Source organism: Haemaphysalis longicornis, unplaced genomic scaffold, assembly GCF_048455015.1.
Source record: "Haemaphysalis longicornis isolate Haplotype H1 unplaced genomic scaffold, Haemaphysalis longicornis Haplotype H1 scaffold_9, whole genome shotgun sequence".
NCBI lineage: Eukaryota > Metazoa > Arthropoda > Arachnida > Ixodida > Ixodidae > Haemaphysalis > Haemaphysalis longicornis.
The window spans coordinates 123,782,376-123,796,597 of NW_027526460.1; the positions used below are offsets into that span (position 1 = coordinate 123,782,376).

The 14,222-nt window shown below is 49.6% G+C and overlaps 1 protein-coding gene and 1 long non-coding RNA gene across 2 annotated transcripts in view; both read right to left on the bottom strand.

The window, feature by feature from the left end:
• The window catches only part of LOC144153411 (alkaline phosphatase, tissue-nonspecific isozyme-like), a 107,953-nt gene that overhangs the window by 12,894 nt on the left and 80,837 nt on the right, over positions 1 to 14,222 (bottom strand). The window lies entirely within an intron of this gene.
• On the bottom strand, positions 3,253 to 9,366 carry LOC144153666 (uncharacterized). The gene is made up of 3 exons (XR_013319350.1): positions 9,127 to 9,366; positions 6,639 to 6,758; positions 3,253 to 5,149 (listed from the first exon to the last, which is right to left on the bottom strand). It is a non-coding gene; the product is annotated as an uncharacterized LOC144153666 (long non-coding RNA).

Consider the following 14,222-nt stretch of genomic DNA (forward strand, 5'->3'; position numbering starts at 1 on the left):
TAACGGCTGGAATACGTGGAGCGAACTTTCACGACAAAGTTTGCGCGGCGGGAAATCTCTGAGCTACCGTACTTATCCAATTCTAACGCGCCCCCGATTCTAACGCGCACCCGATTTTCCTGACAAAAAAACCAAAAAACTTGCACCTCCGTTTGTAACGCGCACGGAACTTTATAACCCAGACAAACGAATGCGGGAGAAATGGGCGATTTATTCCCCAAAGTAATCTCGCTCATCTCACTCCTCGTCGCTTTCCGCTGACCACAACATCTCGTCCTTGGAGCCGCCAAGAGCCTTCGCGATGCCACACTTCTGAACGAACATTCAACCATGGTCGATGGGATCGTGGCCCACGCCTCGCACGCCCATCCCACGAGCTTCTCCAGAGCCGCACGCTTCAGCCGACCGCTCGTTTTGAACGCGTGAGAGCCGCTGCTGCCATTGCTGTTATCAAGCGCGCAAGTGGAACAATTTGACGATTTGTGTGAACGCCGATAGAAAAGTCTTGGCGCATATGCTTCCTGCGTCCGAAAAATCGTTGCTAAAAGCTTTAGCACCATCTTGACATGGTGATGGCGATGGGTGGGACGAAATTTCCGCTGTTTCGGTTTCGGTTTCGAATCCGATTCTAACGCGCATGTGATTTTTCGGCCTATTTTTCCGGAAAAAGGGTGCGCGTTAGAATCGGGTAATTACGGTACATGGAGCGACGACATGGCGCGCGCCGCCGCGCCGCCGCTGGGCTGCTCTAAATTAAAGCCCCTCCGCCGCGGCCCTGCCCATAGGAGGGGCCACGGAGCAAGATAAACAGGAGCGCCGACTTCGCTCTCTCCGGCGGGCTCTTAATGTCCATAACTCGCGGAGCACAATGTAGATGGCGCAGCGAAAGGGACCTTAGCCGGCGGCGGCTAAGCGGCCGGCATTCCCCGTGCGCCGGCGGGCGAGTTGGCGGAACGCATTTCGTCGGCTCTGTCGTCTGCTTCGGCGACGGTAGTTTTGGGCACGGACTGCTTTGGGCCTGCTTTGGCGCCGCTTCGCGTTCATTGCGCGCCTCCTTCGCACAGTACCTTTTGCGTGGTGCTTGCCGAAAATGTGGCTCCGTTTTGTAAATTTTGGAATACCAATTTGGCTGTGTTTTAACAGGTTTTACAAAAGGCGAGAGGAGCAACTGGTTCTGATCACTGGCGATTATAAAAGTTCCCTCAGCTTTCTCGCAGTTCGCAACTTGCGTCCAAAACAGAGTGTGTCTAGAACACGGGCCGGCACTTACACGCTCATCAGAAAAGAACAGAAATGCGATAACATCACCCGCGACTGCCCGCGACGTAGCAATCTGCTCAAGATCAAGTCCCTGACAGTGCGGTCTTTTCACAAGCCTTCATTTCGCGATAACTCGCCGAAAGAAAAGGTTTAACGAGCCGGTTGTTTTGCTGGTCAGCCGCTAAACGAAAAAAAAAAAAAAAAACGCCGGGAACCCTGGTAGGCCCAAAAAATTGCAGCCATACAAATCGCAGCATTTTATTTGGAGACCGCGGTGTTATCGACGAGATAACACGACCGTACAGCGACAGTGAACATCGGGCGGTAAGTTGCGGCATGAGTTAAAATGAAGTATGCGTTTGATATTCTTGGGTTCCTTATCAAGCGGACAGTGTTTTTGTACACTTGATACAACAGGGCAGCCGTCCAATTCAGTCATTGGCACAGAAATGTGCATCATTGCCGTTTGCCGATGGAGTCTCCGGGCGACCCTCGTAAGCGTTGTTCGTGCGCAGAAGCAGCATTAATAATTAAGCACGCGGCCGGAGAGCGGGATAACAACCTTTGCGCTGCATCGATTCGTCGTAAGCAGAATCACGCTAGACTATGTTGTGGCGTTCCATATTACTCTTGCTCATTCTTCGGTGCTTCTGAAGTCGTCGCCGTTCAGTTGCGTCTTACATGTGCTGGGTTAGTGCAATATTTTTAGTGGATATTCATAATGTCAGACTAAACGTTCCGGGAATAAGCGATCGCCATGTATGCGGCGGCGTGCGATTATCTGCGCCGTCTATTGCGGCCGCGCACGGGCGTTTAAATTCCGCGCGTGCACGCATGCCTCCTGCATAGTAGGACAGGCATTAGACAGATGTCGCTGCGCAAGAAAAGACGCCTCTGGGGAGAGCGAAGAAGGGAAGAGCTATGTACAGAGGCACAGCGACGAGAGGGCGAACGAAGGAGGAAGAGAGCAAAGGGAAAGCTGGGCGGTCGGCGGCGCGTGGACATTATCGGCCCGAGCAAAAGATTTTTTCTGGGCCACAGTCGGCGCTCCTCTTTATATCTTGCTCCGTGGGAGGGGCTTTACTCTCACTGAACTCCATGCCCAGAATCAACGGTGCTGTTCAGTAAACAGACCCAGTGAAGGAGCTTCCCACTTTGGTTGTACATCATTTAACGATTCTGCGTGGGGCGGGGGTGTTTCTTCTACTGAAATATTCGTTCTCAGTTCTCAAAAACGCTAAAGGCTGAAGAGAGAGAGAGAGAGACAGAAAAAAAACGAACGGCACCGGGGAGATTTGCACGAGCGACTACAAGAACAAGTAGCCGGCAGTTTAACCTCTACTTCACCCCGAGAGATGGTGCATATGAGCAAAATAGCCTCTGTTACTGGTTTTTGTCGTATTTGAGACGCCCTCGTAGTGATACCGCCTGTTCCTCACTCGCCAATCTTGCAGACAGGCCTCATACTGCTGCTACTGCAAGTAATGTAGCCGGATCGCCCTTATTTAACCTGATAAATGCTATTATGTATGCCCATCTCGGCGACACAAGCCACGATAGCCGGTCGGGACCGTGTTTTCCCCTCGTCGTTTTTTCCTCTCCCACCTGCTCTCCGGGTGCGTGCCGCACTCATGGCAGGTGCAGTGGCCCTGCTCCCGCGTGCCCCCAAGTGTTCTGTCACCTACTCCTCACTGCACGACGCCACTGCTCCTGTTCTCTCAATGGAATTCCCCATTAGGTTGCATCGATGTATGGCTTGGCTTTTACCGAGATCGATTAAGCATCAGACGACGTTTCATGTCTTGGGTAGTTGCTTCTCACGCTGCAATCGCAAGCTGCATGCCAATTTTGTCGCAATAACTGAGTATTCTTTAATGTGTTGGTCAAGCCAATCCAGGCGAGAAAATACGTTGCAACTGACTTTGTTCTTGCGGAGCCGCTGTTGCAAACCACTCTTGGCCTCCCACATGTGGGGAAGCTGCATTCAACCTGGCATTGGTTCCCTGCTTCAAATGATTAATTAGTTACCTGCTCAGCATCTCGGCCCAGTTGATCCGCCTTTGCCTTGATGTTAGTTATTTCTCAGATATGTGGACCAATCACCGAGTGTGAGGAATCCCGCTGCACCACTCAGAGCCCTTGAAATGCATCTCAGTAAATGAGGATAAGCGGGCCTACCAGACCTTCGTTTGATGTTGCCGGGTGGTCGCTGCCGAGATTCTCTTATGTGTTGCGTAAAGTGGTCTTCCTTTACGTGTGTTCTGTAAAAGTGAGGCAAGGCTGCTCACACTGCTGCTCATCACTGCTCACACTACTTCCGGTGCAAGTGGGATGCGTATGGTCAGTGGTAAGGGTGAGGCCTTCTTGTTGGGCATCAAGCCAAAGGTTTTCGCTTTTTAATGGTGTCATGCTTGCAATCCCCACTTAGTGTGATGTGCATTAAAATCACCGACAATGAGTAATGTGTCGAAATGAAAAATTTCAAGAGTTTTCTAAAAAAGCTTGGTCAATTTGGAGGTGTTGCGAGAAGGGCTCCATACGTTTAGGAGAAACGTGCTGGTCAGCCATGTTTTGCATTTAGTAATTAATTCGATGCAACAATACTCACATCCCGGCCGGCAAATTTCACTTCTTTTCAGAGACGCAGAAGTTTTGACGCCTCCGAACGCTCCAAGTTCTACACTGTGTTTGCCATTTGAAAAGACTTTCCACACTGATGAGTTCTACGCTGTTTGTTGATTAGTACACGCATACCCTGAAGTCACTGACCAAAGAACTGAAGCGCATGAAAACTTCCTTGCCAGCCTGACCCCTGACCCGACAGGCACAGTCAGCCCTGTGCGGCAGCAGCGGCTCACCATTGTTTGCATTGCTGGATGTAAACAAATCTTTCCTTTGCAGCTACGTCAGCTGACTCCTTAGCCATGATTGGCTATCCGGTTTTGCATTGCCGAGGCGCAACGAGGGGATTCAGTCCTAGAGCGATCTTGTCCTCCCTCGCAAAGCGAGAAAAAGCGATGCCTGGCTCATCACTTGCGACGTCACGCAATGTGCCAAGTCGCCAGTGGGAATGTGCCTTTAGACGATTGGTGAGCACTTTGGAACTGTCCGCTGACGGAGGCCAGACGCACGTGCAGTCGATTTTATGGGGCCCATTCCCCTTCACGCAGCTTCCTCAAAGAACCGGTGATGCAAATGTTGAGACCGGTGATTTCAGCACCAATCTTATCCTCAAATTGCGCTAACATGGCTTTGAATGTCGCACGAGGGTTTCCATGATCTGTTCTCCAAAATTTTGAAGCACACCTTCCGTAACGTACTAATCATCCGACCCCGAAGCAAGGGGGGTTTGCCAAGGCCAATTTTCTTGTCCCAGTGTTTTAACTGAGTAGAGCCAGATGGAGAATTGGCCATTGCATCTGCGGACCCAATTTCTGAGGACCCCAAGGTCGGTAACCTGCTGTGGCTGGAGTCAACGATGGCCTGAGATGCTGGTCTGACGTTTTGGAAGAGGCAGGGTTGACAGTGGTGTTGACTCCCTTAAGTTCAGTTAGGGCTGCTTTTAGAACTTTTTTTTTTCCAACGATAATGGACTCAAGCATGTGATGGATTTTGTTAATTTCTGAGCATGAATCGGAATGTCTGCCGTGAGTGTATTGACTCTGGGGGACCATGTGTCTCTGAGTGTGTTTGCCGTGGGAGACCGTAGCTGCCCAGCTGACCTTGTTGTTTAGGTTGATTCTGTTGGCATGGATATGGCCGCCTGTCCTCGATGGTTTTGGCCCTCAGTGCTCGACAGCCGACGACGCAACGTCCAGCGCACACAATCCCAGCTCCGGGTGGAGTTGTCCTTGGTCGCCGGTCCACAGCTCGCATTCCCTTGGCTTTGCTGCAACCAAGGAAAGGAGCCCAAATGGTCACTCTCCCCAGATGAGGCCCTAAAGAATTTTTTACTGCTCCTTTCTATTGTCCCCGTCCTTCACGAATAGTCACAATCTGCGCATAGGGTGTAAATCCCGAAGTGCTAGGACTTGATTTTAATGAAGCCTGTCGCATGCTTAAGCTCCCAATCAGAGGTCAAGAAAAAAACGTTCAATGCATTACTGACCGCTAATCGCTAAAACGCTTCAACAAGGCCGAAGCCACATGTAGCCAAAGCAACAAGCACGAAATGAACATCATACTGTTAAACTAGGCCGTACAGCCAGTGTGTTCTTGGCAGGAGGCACTTATTCATGCGGCAGCATGTAATGCCTTTCAGCTGCTGCTTGCATCAATCTAGAGTTTTGCTCCCGTGAGTACACCCCATTGTTTTTCTCAATAGCTGCATAGTTTAATTTGACCCAATGCAAGTGCAGTTACTAATACGCCTGCAGTGCACTGGCCTTGAATGCAGGATCACACATGCTTGATGCACTGCTTCCGTGGTATGCTGCACGTATCAACTCGACTCAACAGTGTGTCACCTGACAACCTCCAAATGCACACCTGAAACACCTCCTTTAGTTCTTTCCAGGGTGCTCATTCTTCACAGTCCATCAACTGTTGGTACAGCCAGAAATACTTTTAGGGGTTGGGGGGTGTATGGAGGTATGGGAGAATGGAAGGAGCCTTGCCAAAATGAATGCTAGCACTTGCTTATGTGCAGTATAGTACTAAAATGTTCGGGGGAGGGGGTTCAAAACCCCTTCGCGCTGTACCTGGAGAATCCTATCGGCCATCTGGGAGGCCATCACTGATGTGTTGCTGGGGCATTCTTGGCTCGTTTCTCTCTCACAAAGGTGAGCACATGGCGGAGTTATTTGTGCACTTGACAACACCTGAGGATTCACAAGGATTGTCAGCTGCTGATAATGGCTGAGCTGTTGGGTTGACCTTTTTTCTGTGCAGCTTAGCAAAGGGGTCAGTCTCGCGTAGGATGTTTACTAGCACTGATGAGAGGCTGAAAGTTGGGACGTAAAGAGTAGTCAGGCAGTGGATGTTCACACGTATTTAAAGAATTGGCCATCATATGGCTTATGTGAAGACTATGACATGCTTTTCATCACTATCAGAAGTGGCGTAGGTCCAGCCCCTTTAAGGGGCAGTGGCACACCATCTTGCATTCGGGACAGACGCAAACACCCACACATCAAAACGTTCGACAAGTACTCCTGTAATGATGCCAGCATTTACGGAGGTGAAGGATAAAAAAATCTAAAATGAAGTTTGCCTTGGAGGTGCAGTGTCCCTTTGGCACTGCACATTTTTATACGTTTCAACACGAAAATGCATAATCAACAACAAAAAAAGTTGTACAACTGAAACTGAAAAGCAACACAAGCTGCATAAACTTTAACTTCTTAAGAGAAGCAAAAATAGGTCAGAAACATGCATACGCTATGCCAAGTTTTTTCTGCAGCCTTGTGTGCCTAGTGGTGGCTGGATGGCTTTTTGTTGACTTCGCCGGACTGGGGGAGTGGCTGTTGAGAGCCAGTGGTTGATCTCATGCTTCAGACCTGCAAGAGTGAGTAGTAACATGTGAACATAAGCATGCTTCAATGCACAGTCTTACAACAGTCAGTTCACCAGTGACCACATAAAGTTGAAAACGGCTTGTGCTTGCTTTGTAGAAGGTTTGTACGAACACTTTGATTGACTATGAGGTTTAACACACTGACACTACACAGGCGATGAGGCACACCGTAGTGAGGGACTAAGGTTAATTTTGACCACTTGGGGATGTTTTAACGTGTGCCAAAATCTCGAACATGGGCATTTCTGCTTTTCGCCTCCATTAGAAAAGCGGCAACTGTGGCCAGTTGCCGCTTTTCAAATATGAAGTCTGGACTAGAAGGTATGCAGGCAACGTTTAACAAATACACATATGTGCAGACGCAAGGATGGTGAAAACAGAGCCTGCGAGCATATGTATGGTCTGCTTGCCGGTTGGGAAGGTTGGTTGCTTAAAAAAAGAATGGTGCATAAAGTAACATGCTAGATACCATCTGTGCCCAAGGCATTGCTTAAAAATCAACTCGCCATTCCATGTAATAAATGCAGCTATGTAGTAAAAGCACAGAGGGGGAGGGAGGAATAACCGGGTGTTTAAAGGTGCACAGTAAAAATAGCGCAGTTAAAAGGAACAAGCCAAAGATGGAACTAGCGTTACTCCGCTTTGTTCACTAATTAAAACGCCCAACTTTTTTTCATTCCTCAAATTAAGGTACTTCCTGTCTCGTCGGCTGACGAGCGACGATGAAAGCGACCACACCGACCGGTTGCTGGAACTCAAGTGCCTTTATTAAGCGAAAAGAAATAAACCCCCCCGGTCCCCGATGGCGCGGCGGCGCAGGCGTGGAACACGATAGCTCACGCGTCACACATCCGGCGGGTTTGATCCGCGGAGCTTTCGACCGTCACTGCTGGTGTTTCGTCTGTGCTTGAATAACTGTCAGACACAAATTAAGGCCATCAGGCATGCCTGCACCGTTGAACGGCACCAAATGCCGACGGTTGCGCTGAATGATGCCTGTCGGTGTTTCCACCACATATGAGCGCGGTCTTCTTGCTAGGCTGAGCATCTTTGCTGCGCATGACATATTCTGCACCCACACATCCTCCCCGTCAGCGAGTGGGCGGAGTTGGTGGGCGGCGTGACGACGGTTGAAGTTTTGACTTTGTTTTGTTCGGTTAGCTTTATCCTTAGCTGCGACTTCGTCGTGTGGCGGCCACTCCGGTTGCAGGGTGTCTGGCATCTTCGGCACTGTCGTTTGCAGACGTTGGCCCATTAGGAGCTGCGACGGGCTGTATCCGCTCACTCCTGGCGTGTCGCGGTACACCAGAAGCGCCATGTGTGGGTCCTTGGATTTTGTGAAAAGATCCTTTATGGTCCGCACCATGCGTTCTGCCTCGCCGTTTGACTGTGGGTAGCCCGGGCTGCTCGTGATGTGATGAAATCCGTAGGTCTGCGCGAACTCGGCGAACACCCGTGACGAAAATTGTGGGCCGTTGTTGGACACGAACACATCAGGTATTCCATGTCGCGCGAACATGCTCTTGACAGCCGCAATGACAGCTGTGGAGGTGGTCGACGACAAGTTGATTACTTCCGGAAAACGAGAGGCGTGGAACACGATAGCTCACGCGTCGCACATACGGCGGGTCCGGTAACGCGAACCGCCGCCCGAGCGAGCGTGAGAAACGCACCTTCAGCGCGCCGTGAAATGCGCGTCCACTACACTTCCGAAATCTGGGTCCTAGTAATTTTTCTGCGCCAAGACTTGCGCATTGAATCTACACGGCACCAGCGGAACGGGTTGGTCACTGCAACAGCAGATTTTCTCTGGAATTGGAGTCTGAAGAAAATCTCAGTGATGTCAGTGATTGTCAGTGTCAGTGATTGCCGCGATTTAAATAAAAAACAAGAGCGCGCCTGTTTTTTATCCCTCGTACGAACAACCGACAAGGCATCCAGCGTGCGACCGCGACTGGTGACTGCGAAGCTGATGGTGGCGCATTGCTGCCTGCCTAAGTTTTCATTCCAATTTATTTGAAAACATGTTGGCACACGGGGGCGTGCACGAGTAGGTAGAGCGGTAAAAACGTTAGAGCCCACGTATGCGTGCGACTGCGTCGCGATAAGTCACGCGTATGCTCGCGGAAAAGCGATCGCCCGAAGGCATATGCAGAAAATGTTGCCGTACGGAAGCCAAACTCGAGGGATTTGTTCAAAGGGCGCTTGCGATCCGTCAGCGCTCGGGTTACAGCACGGCTCGGGAAGCGGCCTCGCATTCGCTACCATCGCTAAATCGGCGTACGCGTGAAACAGCTCTCCAAAGAAATTATTCGGTTTTTGTAATCAACCATGTATTAGAGGGAACTTACCAGACAAAGTCGTGGATACGGTGCGGGTGCACTTGCGTCGGCATCCACGGCGGCAGCCAACTGCAGTGTCGGACTTTTGCGCGCCGTTCCGGCCGTTCGCTGCCGCGGTTTCATCCTCCGGTGATGCGAAGTTATCGATGGCAGGTAGAGCGCCACCACATAATGTGAATGCGATTAATAATATATCTCTTGACGCCACTACCGATAATTGGGTTGAAACGCGGCAGACGATAAACGAAACACCGGTGTTTTTTTTTCTCGAGATGTGGGCGCACAGCGCATGCACTAGCAGTGGCCACAGACATGGCGGCTTTCAGTGTGGCCAAGCGAAGAAAATCGCCCGCTAAACTTTTGAATGAATACCGTCTATATAGTGGAACCTTTCGTAACTGTTGCCGGTTGATTTCTGAAATGCTGGAAGAAGCTATAGTGGCGCGGGCGACAGCAGGCGGCAGTGTTAATTTTTGGGGGCACTGGATGTAGTATTTCATTTCGCAAAAATCAAGCATCCATGAATTTTTTTTATAAAGGAACACTGTAAACATCCCTTGTGCATTAATTTTATGTTTTATAGTTGCGTAATCTCTTGTTCTTGTTCAACAATGTTCACAAGTATGAACACATAAACAGGACTTCGACATTCAGACTTCGCTGTGAGTCATCATCATCATCATCAGCCTATCTATGCCCACTGCAGGGCAAAGGCCTCTCCCAGTATTCTCCAATTACCTCGGTCCTGTGCCAACTGTGACCAGTTTATCCCCGCAAACTTCTTAATCTCATCTGCCCATCTAACTTTCAGCCGCCCCCTGCAACGCTTGCCTTCTCTAGGGATCCACTCTGTTACCCTTAATGACCAGCGGTTATCTTGCCTTCGCATTACATGCCCTGCCCACGTCCATTTCTTCTTCTTAATCTCTACTAATATGTCCTTAACACGTGTTTGTTCCCTGACCCACTCCGCTCTCTTCTTGTTCTTAATGTTACACCTATCATTTTACGCTCCATTGCCCGCTGAGTCATTCTCAATTTAAGTTGAACCCTCTTAGTGAGCCTCCAAGTTTCTGCCCCGTAGGTGAGTACCGGTAAGATGCAGCTGTCATACACTTTCTTCTTCAGCGACAGTGGTAGACTGCTATCTGAGAATGCCTGCCATATGCACCCCACCCCATTCTGATCCTTCTAATTTTCTCTGCCTCATGGTTGGGATCTGGGGTCACAACTTGGCCTAAGTAGATATATTCGCTTACCACTTCCACTGCCTCGCCACCTATCTCAAACCGCTGTGCTGTCCCGAGGTTATTGATTATTACTTTAGTTTTCTGCATATTAATTTTCAGGCCCACGGTTCTACTCTGTTCGTCCAGTGCGGAAAGCATGCTTTGCAATTCGTCCCCCGAGTTACTTAGCAAGGCAATGTCATCAGCAAATCTGAGGTTACTGAGGTATTCTCCATTAACCTTTACTCCCACCTGTTCCCAATACAACGTTCTGAATACTTCTTGTAAACATGCTCTGAATAACATTGGAGAGATTATGTCTCCTTGTCTGACACCCTTCCTTATAGGTATTCTACTGCTCTCCTTATGGAGGATGATGGTAGCTGTGGGCCCATTGTAGATATCCTCTAGTATTCTTACATAATGCTCATCTACCCCCTGGTTCCGTAATGCCTGAATGACTGCTAGGGTTTCGACCGAGTCAAATGCTTTCTCATAATCTATGAAGGCTATATATAGGGGTTCAGTATAGTCAGCGCTCTTCTCTATCACCTGATTGATCGTGTGAATATGGTCCATTGTTGAATAACCTTTACAGAACCCTGCTTGTTCTTTAGGCTGACTGCAAGCTAAGGTTGCAGAAATTCTGTTAGGGATTACCTTGGTAAGTACCTTCTAGACGACTGACAGTAAGCTGATCGGCCTGTATTTTTTCAAGTGCTTCATGTCGCCTTTTTTATGGATTAGGACGATGTTCGCGTTCTCCCAAGATTCCGGTATATGAGACTATTGCGCAGACTTCGTTTCACTTTGCCGGGTGGCTGAATCAAGTCAGACATGACAGACAGACAGACAGACAGACGTACATACAGATACCAAAATTTCTGGGTTTAAGGAGCCCAAGAAAGACCATCGTCTTTAAAAAGCGTCATGAAGCTCAGGATGACGATAGGTGGTGTATGCTCTTCTAACAACGCGTGTTTTCACGACTCAGCCCGCCGCAGTGCTTTGTGCAACACTCCTCGGCTGTGGGGCGGAGCCTCCACTATGTGCGCCTTTCAAGCAGGCCTCCCTGTCGGGGACTCGCACTTGCAGCCGACGGATTCAAACAAGCTGCTACACGTAGGGATCGCTGGCGCCTCGCTATCGGCGCGATTCAAACTTCGCTGGCGGGAGGTGCGGCATGTAGAGACTTGTCCGAAGCACGCGGAAGCCGCTGCGGAGCTCTCTACCCTCTCTCGGACTCAGCGTGCGCCGCTACTACCGTCCGCTCAAGAACTCTGGAAAGAGTGTTGAGCGTGTCTGTGCCGTTCGTGTCGTACGTGTGCACAATCTGGAGGGAATGGTTGTTTGACTGTTAGCGCTGTGGGTATAAATAAGACCCTCCAAGCGCTGCAGTTCTTTCCTGTTTGAGCAGTGAATCAATGCTGTCACTCTGCTCGAGTCCTGTACTGTAACCTCGCCCGTCGGGGGATTGCTCCTGTCTGGCTTTGGTCCATCTCTCGCCATGCAGTAAACAAGTTACGTTTGCCTTCGGCTTCTGGTCTTCTTCGAGGCAGCAACATTGGCTGGCCGCTCTCTTCACCACGCTACCACACGCATGTCGGAGGCGACGGAGCTCGGCTAGGGTACGCCTTCCCCTATGCAGCAGCGGGTTTTCAGCGGTGGGATGACAACATACGCAACAGTGAATAACATTGCCTGTTGCATCATCTTGTAGTGGCGAAACAGCCTCTTTCGTGTTGCTCTCTCCTTCTGTTTCCCGCTCGCTGTCTGTTCCGCGTGCTGCCGGCCTGCGCGCTCTCCGCCGGCAAGCTTCGCTTCACGAAAGCAATACAAAACGATTAACAGGGTTTACACAGCCTTCGATTGAATGATTGTGACGTTTAACGCGCCGAAGCTACACAGGCGGTGAGGCGCGCCGTAGCAGAGGGCTTGGAATTAATTTCAATCACCAGGAGACCTTTAACGTGCGCCGAAACCTCGAACACACGGGCGTTTTCACTTTTCGCCTCCACCAGAAAAGCGGTCGCCGCGGCCGGGAATCGAACCCGCGTCCTTTTGCTCAGCAGCGCGACGCCATAACCACTTAGCCACCGAGGCAGGTTACACAGCCTTCAAAAAATGGCGGCCCTGCGTCTCTATATTTTATGCTCCTAAGGCGCCTAGTTTTTTGCTGATCTGTAGGGTTGCGGGCGCCGGCGCACATTCCTCAGGAGGCCCTACTAGAGATTAGAGATATATTGCCATTAGAGGTCTACTGACTATGCCATTAGAGATCTACTGACCATTAGAGGTCCATGCCATCAGAGATCTATGTCATTAGAGATCTACTGACACGCCAGACAATGTTATAGTGTTATAGAGGCGGTGTTGGTTTTTTTAAAGACGATAGCCTTTCTGGGAGACTTAAGCGCAAAAGTTTTGGTCTGTCCGCCTGTCTGTAGATTCAGCCGCCCGGCCAAAACTTAAATTCTTGAACGAGATGTTTGCATATATACAGCACATTTCCCGACTACTAAATGAGGGCTTGCTGATTTTAGTTGCTCAATCAGTTTTTGCAGGTATCCTCCATCTCACTCAGCAGGACTAAGTCGTCTGCAAAGCTCAAATTACCTAAGTATTCTCAGTTTATCCTTAATCCTGTGTTTTCCCAGTCAAGCTTTCTGAATACCCCTCGAGATACGCTGTGAACAGCTTTGGCGAGATGGTATCTTCCTGTCTTACTCCCTCTCGGATCGGGAATTTATCGCTTTGCTTGTGGAGTGTTATCCTGCCCGTGCATTCTTTACATATGTCTTCTAGAAGTCTTATGTAGGTCTCCTGTATTCCCTGTCCTTTTAGTGCTTTTAGCCTGGGTGCGGTGATTCATAGACAATTTGTCATAGTCTATAAATGCTATGTAAAGGGGATTAGTGTATTCTGCGCATTTTGCGATCACTTGATTGACAACATGGATGTGATCCATGGTTGAGTTCCCTTTCCGAAGCCCAGCCTGCTCTAAGGGCTCTTTGGAATCCACACTGTCACCAATGCGGCTAACTATTATAGGCTGATGGGTTTGTAATTCTTAAGGTCCTTAGTATCTCCCGTTTTACGAGTCAGGATAATGGCGTGTTTCCATGCTATCGGCACTTTTTGTGTATTCAAGCATCCCGAAAATAGTGCAGCAATCTTTTCCAGTACAATATTGCCGCTTGCTTTCGGAGCTCTCCCAAAGTGGGCCGCGTTGCACGTGCACGAACCAGCTGCAACCGGCAAGGAAAACTATGCGCCAGGAGTGCGAGCTTGTGTGTGCTCGCCAACCGAGGCGCGAGCGCACGTGCACTGCGAGATCACGCCACGAACGCGGGCAGTGTGTTCTCGGAGGTCGAGCGAGACGCAGGGCTCTCCTCGTTTCTCTTGTCTCGTTCAGGCACAAGTTGCCCTAAATAAAAGTCGTTTCTTTACCATTGTTTTCTGTTTTACGTGAAAAATGTGCAAACCCCAAGTGTCCAGACGTGGGTTCATCGTGGCACCCAAAAAAATTTCGTCTCGAAGATCCAGTGGCACGACGAGAAGGTACATGATTAAGGCGGATTTCTGGGCAAGTTGGTATTCCATTGCAAGACCGTTCAAAGCGCAAAACGTAAAACGAGGGACGACGAGAGGCACAGGGACACGCGCTACTTCCAACTAAGATTTATTAGGAAAAGAAGGCAAATATATACACAGAAATCGCGCGCACACCGGTACATTCTTGAGGTCACCTTGAGCCATCTGTGACTCTATCACAAAAGGAACTTTCGTATTGAACATACGAATCTGAACGCACGTGTCGCACGAGCTGCTGTCGAACAAATATTTTTATCGTTTGTCGGTTTTCGTGATTGTGTT